General features: G+C 39.1%; 1 pseudogene; it reads left to right on the top strand.

Moving 5' to 3' along the window:
• Positions 1 to 8883: 8883 nt before the first annotated feature.
• Positions 8884 to 9866, top strand: LOC115292163 (annotated as a pseudogene).
• Positions 9867 to 10228: the final 362 nt, after the last annotated feature.

The raw sequence follows: 10228 nt of genomic DNA, 5'->3' as shown, positions 1-10228 counted from the left end.
GGGCTCCTCCCCGGCCCGTGCGCCCGCGTAGCTGCTGGAGGGCGTGCGAGTTGCTGACCCCCGCCCCCTTCCTTGCTCCGGGGAGAGACTCCAAAGTCGGTTCCGTAGCTCTGGCAACGACGAACTAACTGGAAGGTTGACGCCTGCCGGACTCGGAAAGTCCAGAACAGGGGCGTGGCTGCCGTCGGGGTGGTGTCGTGGGCGCCAAACTGCAGGGACTTCCGTTTCTCTGCCCTTAACTTCCATCCCTTAGATTTCTGTTACTTTAAAAGCTTGTGAGCGGTGGTGGTTCAGAGGACAAATGAGGACGGGTCAAGCTGTTTGTCTTCACGGTGCCTTTTCTCTGTAGCTCTCTTTGTCTCTCCCCCAATCTCCCCGTCTCTCATTCTCTCCCCCTCTCGTCTTCCCTCTCCCCTCCCCCTCCTCTCTCTCGCCACCAAACGCCGTTAACAACTTTTAACAATCACACCGACAAGACGTGTTTAGAATGTTTAATTTTTCTGCATCACCCCCTCCCCACTGGCAGACAGATTCCGTAAACAAAAATTTGTTAAACTGAACTAAAGGATTCACTGATTTTTTTTAATTAAAATATTTTATTTACTAAAGGAGCATATGACCTTCCAAACAATAAAGATGAATAAGGAGAAAGGTGAAACATGCTTTCTCCACCTCCCCTCCCCTTTTCTTCCCCTGACTCTGTTGAATGATAGTTGAAGAATTACCAAGAGCCCTACTTGGGAGGAAGGGAGGAGATTAGAAAGCGAAACTGAGAAAAAAAGTAAAAAGGAGGGAGGAAACCAGCCACTTCGGTTTGAATCCCTTCCCTCTGTGTGCACATTACAATCCCTGTGCCTCTTTTTTAATCTATAAAATGAAGGTATTAATAGTATCTATCTCATAAGATTTTTATGAGGATTAAGGAAGTTAAAATATGCAAAAAGTTTAAGTGATGCCTACCACACAGTAAACACTCAATAAATATCATTAACCTATCACTGTTCTTCTGCCAATAAAGTTTTGCCACATCTCTCCACGGCCCGAATATCAATTCTAAATGTTTGCTATTCTAATTGGCAAGTATGACATTGTTATTATTTTTGTTAAATTCTGACTGTGACATTCAGTAATCATTCATAGGATTACTGAACATTTTACCATTTTATTCTGGGTTATGTCTGATATTTAATACAGGGTTGTGTGTGTGGGTTGGGATATTTTTTCCACTTGCTGATTTGTTGTGCTCTTTACATTTTATGGACTGAATTCCTCATTTAATAGCTGCCTACTCAGTCTCTGGATTGTAATCTTATTTCAAGTTGCCTTCACAACTCTTTCATTTTTATCATCTTTTACTGTGTTTTTCATTTTTGACCTCTGGGGTGTATCTCATATTTTAAAAAGCCTACTGTACATTAGGGCAGCCAATATGATTTCTTCTTGACACCTGTTAGTTCTAATTGCCAAGAAGTTAGAATTTTCTAGTTATCTTATTATTTATAACTGTCTTGTGGTCCATAAATATACTATGAATAGTTTTAATCATTTGAATTTTTTTGAGACTTGCATTATGGCCCTTCCGTACATAGCCAATTTTTGTACACACTTTATAAATACTTGAAAAATAGGTGTATTCTTCAGTTGAATATGGTATTGTATTTTTTTGTGTGAGGTCAGTTTCTTAATTATGCTGTTATTTTAGCTGATACTTTGTTTATTCTACTAATCATTCATAGGAATATTAAAATTTCTCATTAGAATGATAGATTTGTCTATTTTTGTTGTGACTTTTCCCTTATATTTTGTGGTTACGTGATTAAGTAAAAATTAAAAGGAGTTATATTATCCTGGTGAATTGAACCTTTATCAATAATGAAATGTTTCTCTTATTTCTAGTGATGCTTTTCCTTCAAAGTCCATTTTGTCTGAAATTCATGCTCTTATTATAAGTTAAGAATTTTACAATGGTAGATAGATAGATAGATCCATCTTTACCACAACTGGCACCAAGTCCAAGAAGGTAAGTTTTCTCTGTGCCCCTCCCTCCTACATGATGGGGTTTACTTCTCTTTCATGTTACAAGGTGGTAATTTGATGAGCTGAGATTTTAGTGAGGGTCTTCTCTTAGCTTTTCCTTTTTGATGGGCCAAAATTTATTTTTGGTTTTAACACTGCATGGGAGTCAAATTAGATGCCCCAAGTCTCCAATGCTTGCAGAAGCTTCTGCTTAAGTTTTGCTTCCTGATTACTGAACTTCTGCTGTAGGTGGGGTGGGAAAACTGTAGAGATCCAGTAGATTCCCTGTTCAATGGTATTTTTCAACCTTTCCACCTTGATGAATATTATTTTTGAATCCCTAGATATTTCCATTCTGTTTTAAACAGAAGTCTCCTGTACCTTGCTTTGGGTGGTACGTACCATTTCCACATTCAATCCATGGGTAGGCGAATAGGCTTCTGAATACAGGCTTTCAAGCATTCCTCCCTTTAATTTCTAATTTTCAACTTTATCCTCCCTTTATTTGGCATCACTAAGGGCTCAGTCTCTCTGGGAGTCTGTGGAGGTAAACTGAATCTCAATTATTCTTACAAATTTTATAACTTCCTATGTCTTACAAAATAGTTACCACATCTGACTCATCTATTTTCTCAAATTTGTTGAAATCTTATTCTGTCTTTACCTTATTATCTTTTTGTAACCGTTTTGGTTTTTACAGCTTTTGTGGGGTTTTATTGTTTTTTGTTTTTTGGTTTTTTGACTGTTTTCTATTTAGTTTTATTATGATCTCTGAAAAAGAGTCCATCTTTAATTAGAAAATATTTAGGTAGGGCATAAAATATTAGCTGCCTACCCAAAACTTAGTATTTTCCTTTACATGGTAAAATAGTGGTTCTCAAATTTTAGTGTGCAACCAAACTACCTGAAATTCTCCTTAAAACTCAATTTGTGAAGCTCTACCCTCAATTTTTCTGAATCAGTAGGTCAATAATGGACCTGGAGGGAACCCTATTTTTATGAGTTCTTGGGGAACAATGTGTTTATGGAAGGAGGGTCCTAAACCAAAGGATGATTTCTCATTACTAGAAAATGAGCTTCTTTCCTTATGATTGGTTTACATGTGGGCATATAACACAGATTTGGCTAAGGAAACATCTTCTAGAGGAAGATTTCTGCTTTCTGCTTAATTTTATATATATGTGTCTATATGCATGTGTATATATGAATGTATACACATATGCACATACATATATGCAATCCGACGCATGCACACACGTTATACATATAGGTATGAATATGCCTCCTTCTCCTCTGTATATGGATGATATGTTGAATTGTCTTGAGACTTTGTGAGGACAAATCTTGATGATGATGGCATCAAATTGTATAAAGAGCTAAAGAACTTGACGGCACTGATGAATTGCAGCACTGATCATGAACTTACATAGTTTCAGATGACTTATTCTGTGAAGGCTGCTTATGGTTATGGACTCTCCAAGAACATTTATTTTTGTTTTCTATTCAATTTCACACTCAAAATAAACAAGCTTCTTTATTGTTGTTCTCTTTTGCATGGTGGTATGTGTGTAGGATTTTTAAATTTTATACCTCGGTTGTAACTCTTAGTGTTTCAGGCTTTTTATGTAAGCTATTTAAGGTAGTTTTTATCAAAAGCATTGTACCTTGAGAATCTTAAAAGTATTCTTTCCAAAAATTTCTTTATGGCTCTTAATCTCTGTTTTCTTGTCTAGGCTAACTGCTGTAGACTCTAAGAGTCCCATAGCCGCAAGGTAGAATTGATCTAGTAAGGCTTCATGGAAATAGTAGGAGAAGTTTTTGACATCTGGGTGCCTCAAGTTTATTTTTGTTAGGACAACATTTTCTATGTTGAAATATTAACCTTAGCAAAGATTTTTAACTCTCCAATTAGATTACCAAACGCAAATGCATTAGTCATCAACATTGGGCCATATTATTTGGCGATACTGCTGATGGCATTATCATCAAACTCCATCTCCAAACTACAGTGACATAACAGACAGCTTTTTTTTTTCTTTTTACAAGATGTAACAACCAAAAGGAAGTGTTCTCCTTTGGTGGAGTAGGAGCTCTGCTTTACAGCATGACTCAAGGATGCAGGCTAATGGAAGGACTGGCATCTTTAGTATATAGCTTACACGATTTTTCTGGGCTTTGATATTGAGTCTGCAGAAGGAGAAAGGAGAAGTTGGTTGCATACGGGAGGTTTTCATGGGCCAGGCCCGGAATTGACACAGCTGATTTCTGGTAACATTTCCTTGACTGAGCTTAGTTGTGTGGCCACACTGAACTGCAATGCAAGCTGGGAGATGCTATCTGGTGTCTTCTCAGAAATAAAAAGAAATGAATTTGTTATTAAGCAAGAAGTTTTTAGATTTTTATAGCATCTTCTACACGTTTTTCTGAAGATTAAAAACAACCCAAAAACTCTTTAACAAACTGTCACCAAATGTATGATCACAACTGGTTATAAAATCTTAAATTCTATTACCTTACCAATGCCATTTTCAGAAATTTGTTGGGGTGCCTGGGTGGCTCGGTTGGTTAAGTGTCTGACTCTTGGTTTTGGCTCAGGTCATGGTCTCATGGTTTGTGAGTTCAAGCCCTGTGTTGGGCTCTATGCTGACAGCTCAGAGCCTGTTTACGATTCTTTCTACCTCTCTCTCTCTGACCCTCCCCTCCTCATTCTTTCTCTTTCTCTCAAATAAATAAATACAAAAAAAAAAAAAGGAACCTGTACTAAGAATCACTCCAAATGAGTCAAGTTTCATTTTTGATACTCATATTTTTCCAGTCCCACTGAGAGGAGAAATGGGCATTTTTAAAGTAAAAATGTATATAACTGAATCTATAAAGATTTTCCAAGCACCTCTTACAAAAGGAAAATTTTGAACGCATGGAGAGGATATTTACCCAGAAATAAGAGTCATGTGATGGCTTTCTGTATAAAAAGATTTTTCAACTAAATTTTGAAAGAAAAGTAGAAGATAGCCATGAGCAAAAGGCAGCTAACATATGCAAAGTGAGGCCATGGTATCTTTCAGGAATACAAGTGGGTAAGTATACTGCAGTGTAACAGAGAGGGCAAGATAGGGACTTGAACTTTTGATGTTGAGGCAAAGACAATGACGGGTACAGCAAAATTTGTGTTTTCTTTTTCTTGGTGTAGAATTGCTCCTGAGAAGCAGTCAGCTAACATGTGGCGATATGGCAGAATTTCAGCCAATAGAATGTGAAAAGGAACAAATGTGTTACTTCCAAGCCAAGGTTCCTGGGAAGTAGATGCACCTTCACCGTGCTGTTTCCCTCCCATTGACTTGTTGCAGAAGATGATGAAAATGGTGGAGCTACAAAACAGAAGGATCTTGTGGCCCTGAAACACCGCGTGAATAAAAGCTGCCCACAGACGAGAAACTCCGACCTTGATAAGTAAGTGAGAAATAGCCTTAAATTGAGAAAAAGCCGTTGAAATTTGTTACAGCTGTTATGATGATCTAAACCAATCAGTTCTGGAGTAAGTAAGCAGGGGCCATGGGCAAAAACTCATACACTGTGCTAAAGAGATGGTGTTTGATGTTGGAGGATGGGTTGATGACGTAATTTTAAGTATGAAAAGGACACTAATAGGTTCTTGCTTTAGAAAAACTAAATTAGTGTGAAGAATGATTTGTAGAATAGGAAATACAAAGGAGAGCATTTTAGAGACAATTCCAGACAAAAAGTAATACAATACTGAGAAATATAGTGAAGTAGTGTTCAGTGAATTGGAAAGAAGGGGATGACTCCAGAGAAAGAGAGAAAGAAAGAAAGAAAGAAAGAAAGAGAAAAGGAAAGAAAGAAAGAAAGAAAGAAAAGGAAGGAAGGAAGGAAGAAAAATAAAATAGGTTTTGCTTGGTGACTGATTTTGGGTAGGGAAAGGGCACAGAATTATTTTAAAAATGCTTTCATCTTGAACAATTGAATCAATGGTAGTAGACACATATAAATAGGGATCACAGAATGAGATTAGGATAGAGTCCACTTAAATTAGGCAGGTTTAAGATGCCTGTGGGACAAAAGACAGACAATTGGTAGATTATTAAAATATTCCTACTTACCTGTTAAGAGAAACAGAAATATGCACAGTAATCAAATTATCAAAACAGGTAAACTCCCACCATTGAAACTTTTCAGCGTGAGGAATGGGTCAGGTATGGAGATAAGAGATACCAGTATTTCACGACCCTTGGTTTTTGTATCTGTTGCCAAAAAATAAAAAGAAAAAAAGAAAAAAGGAAAGGAAAGGAAGAAAGAAAGAAAGAAAGAAAGAAAGAAAGAAAGAAAGAAAGGGCAAAGAAGGATGTGTAAAAACAAAAGTGTGATATTTCTGGGGCACTGGGGTGGCTCGGTCCGTTAAGTGTCAAACTCTCCTTTTCGGCTCAGGTCACCGTCTCCTGGTTTGGTGGGTTGGAGTCCCAGGTCAGACTCTATGCTGACAGTGCAGAGCCTATTTGGGATTTTCTCTCTCTCCCTCTTTCTCTGCTCCTCCTCTACTCACCCTGTCTCTGTCTCTCTCAAAATAAATCAATAAACTAAAAAAAAAAAAAAAAAAAAGAAGTGTGGTATTTCTAAAACTGAGGTAGGAGAGACCTAATGAGGAAGTAATCCCTGGTTTCAAAGGGGCAGGAAGGAAGAAAAGGAGTTGCAGCTGTGGTGCCAAGTGCTGTATGTAGGAAAAAGGTCATATCCTTTTGCTTAGACCCAATGACCGGAAGAATTGCTCACACATACTTCTGGTTAAACATAATGCCTAATTTATTATGCCTCCCACTTACCCAGTTCTAGAAGGAAAGGGTGGTCACTGACCAGAAAACATATTCCATAATCTGATGCCCCAGTCTGAAGCCTAGTAGGTGGATGTAAGCAGAGTGGAAAAAAAGTAGGATCTCACTCTAATTTCAGGCCCCTCTAATGTACAGTCCTCATTCCTTTTCAGGCAGGAGACAGAGTGGCTTGGGGGTAGGGATCCTGTGTTTCAGTGGGCAGAGTGAGGTTAACCAATGCTGCTTTATCAGGTTGTTCTGGGAGGGTCATATAGGGCTAAATCTTTCCACAAGGTATACCAGTTGTAGCTGTGGTCTATCAGTCACCATCTGGTAACTTTATCTGTATTAGTTCTTCACTTTGCGAATGTCGATTTTCACTTGCTCAAAATCCAAACCAACAAAACAGAACAAAATAGTTGAATTTAGGTCCTAAAAGTTTCCACTTATTTAGCCAATATCGAATGACTATCTAAAGAGAATTATACAGGGGCGCCTGGGTGGCTCAGTCGGTTAAGTCTCCGGCTTCAGCTCAGGTCAGATCTCACGTCCGTGGGTTCGAGCCCCGCGTCAGGCTCTGTGCTGAAAGCTAGTTCAGAGCCTGGAGCCTGCTTCAGTTCTGTGTCTCCTTCTCTCTGCCCTTCCCCCTCTCATGCTCTGTCTCTCTCTGTATCAAAAATAAATAAAACATTTAAAAAAATTAAAAAATAAAGAGAATTATACAAACTCTATAAAGAATTTATCAAAATCAACACCCAAAAAAACAAATAATCCAGTGAAGAAATGGGCAAAAGAAAGGAATAGACACTTCTCCAAAGAAGACATCCAGAAGGCCAACAAGACACATGAAAAAATGCTCAACGTCACTCATCATCAGGGAAATACAAATCAAAATCACATTGAGATACCACCTCACACCTGTCAGAATGTCTAACATTAACAACTCAGAAAACAACAGATGTTAGTGAGGATGCAGAGAAAGACGATCTCTTTTGCACTGCTGGTGGGAATGCAAACTGGTGAAACCACTCTGGAAAACAGTATGGAGGCTCCTCAAACATTAAATATAGAACTACCCTATGACACAGCAATTGCCCTACTAGATATTTATCCAAGAGATACAGGTGTGCTGTTTCAAAGGAACATCGCACCCCAATGTTTATAGCAGTGCTATTGACAATAGCCAAAGTATAGAAAGAGCCCAAGTTCATCAATTGATGAATAGATATAAAAGATGTACACACAAACACACACACACACACACACACACACACACACACACACACACACACTAGAGTATTACTCGGCAATCAAAAAGAATGAAATCTTGTGTATGCAACTACATAGATGGAACTGGAAAGTAGTATGCTAAGTGAAATTAGAGAAAGACAAATATCATATGACTTCACTCAACTGAGGACTTTAAGATGTAAAACAGATGAACATAAGGGAAGGGAAGCAAAAATAACATAAAAACAGGGAGGGGGACAAAGAGACTCTTAAATATAGAGAACAAAGAGAGGGTTGCTGGAGGGTTTGTGGGAGGGGTAGTCAGCTAAATGGGTAAAAGCCATTAAGGAATCTACTCCTAAAATCATTGTTGCACTATATGCTAACTAACTTGGATATAGATCAAAAAATAAATAAATAAATAAATAAATAAATTTTAAAAGATAAACAAAGGGGGGGGCGCCTGGGTGGCTCAGTCGGTTAAGCCTCCGACTTCGACTCAGGTCAGATCTCGCGTTCGTGGGTTCAAGCCCCGTGTCAGGCTCTGTGCTGACAGCTAGCTCAGAGCCTGGAGCCTGCTTCCGGTTCTATGTCTCCTTCTCTCTCTGCCCCTCCCCTTCTCGTGCCCTGTCTCTTCTTTATCAAAAATAAATAAAAAACATTAAAAAAAAGATAAACAAAGGGAGAATTATTAGGTTTAGGAGAAAAGGCCAGAAAATCTAAGCACAAAAGGAATTTTAAAACATTTGTTTTGCTTTCTACCTGTGGACACCACCGAGTAAGCTTCGTTAAAGTCTCCTCTCCCACCGCTGTCATGTCTAAGTCAGAGTCTCCCAAAGAGCCTGAACATCTGCAGAACCTTTTCGTTGGAGATTTGAGCTTTGAAACAACCGATGAGTCTGAGGAGCCATTTTGAGCAATGGAGAATGTTTATGGACTGTGTGGTAATTAGAGATCCACACACCAAGCGCTCCAGAGGCTTTGGGTTTGTCACCTATGCAACTGTGGAGGAGGTGGATGCAGCCATTAATGCAAGGCCACACAAGGTGGATGGAAGGGTTGTAGAACCAAAGAGGGCTGTCTTGAGAGAAGATTCTCAAAGACCTGGTGCCCACTTACTGTGAAAAAGATTTTTGTCGGTGGCACTAAAGAAGACACTGAAGAACATCATCTAAGAGATTATTTTCAACAGTATGGGAAAATTGAAGTGATTGAAATCATGACCGAGACAGTGGCAAAAAGAGAGGCTTTGCTTTTGTCACATTTGACGACCATGACTCTGTTGACAAGATTTGTCATTCAAAAATACCATACTGTGAACGGCCACAACTGTGAAGTAAGGAAGGCTCTATCTAAACAAGAGATGGCTAGTGCTTCTTCCAGCCAAAGAGGTCGAAGTGGTTCTGGAAACTTCACTCGTGGTCATGGAGGTGGTGTTGATGGGAATAACAACTTTGGTCATAGAGGAAACTTCAGTGGGCGAGGCAGCTTCAGTGGCCATTGAGGTGGATATGACAGCAGTGGGAATGACAATAACGGATTTTGTAACATGGAAGCGATTTTGGAGGTGGTGGAAGCTATGATTTTGGCAATTACAATAATCAACCTGCAAATTTTGGACCCATGAAAGGAGGAAATTTTGGAGGCAGACGCTCTGGCCTCTCTGGCGGTGGAGGCCAATACTTTGCCAAACCACGAAACCAAGGTGGCTATGGCGGTTCCAGCAGCAGCAGTAGCTATGGCAGTGGCAGAAGGTTTTAATTACTGCCAGGAAACAAAGCTTAGCAGGAGAGGAGAGCTAGAGAAGTGACAGGGAAGCTACAGGTTACAACAGATTTGTGAACTCAGCCAAGCACAGTGGTGGCAGGGCCTAGCTGCTACAAAGAAGACATGTTTTAGACAATACTCATGTGTATGGACAAAAAACTCGAGGACTGTATTTGTGACTAATTGTATAACAGGTTATTTTAGTTTCTGTCCTGTGGAAAGTGTAAAGCATTCCAACAAAGGGTTTTAATGTAGATTTTTTTTTTTGCACCCATGCTGTTGATTGCTAAATGTAATAGTCTGATCATGACGCTGAATAAATATGTCTTTTTTAAAGTGTGCTGTGTAAAGTTAGTCTACTCTGAAGCCATCTTGGTAAACTACCCCAACAG

The sequence above is a fragment of the Suricata suricatta genome, chromosome 5, assembly GCF_006229205.1.
Source record: "Suricata suricatta isolate VVHF042 chromosome 5, meerkat_22Aug2017_6uvM2_HiC, whole genome shotgun sequence".
NCBI lineage: Eukaryota > Metazoa > Chordata > Mammalia > Carnivora > Herpestidae > Suricata > Suricata suricatta.
This window is presented reverse-complemented; position numbering and strand designations above follow the sequence as displayed.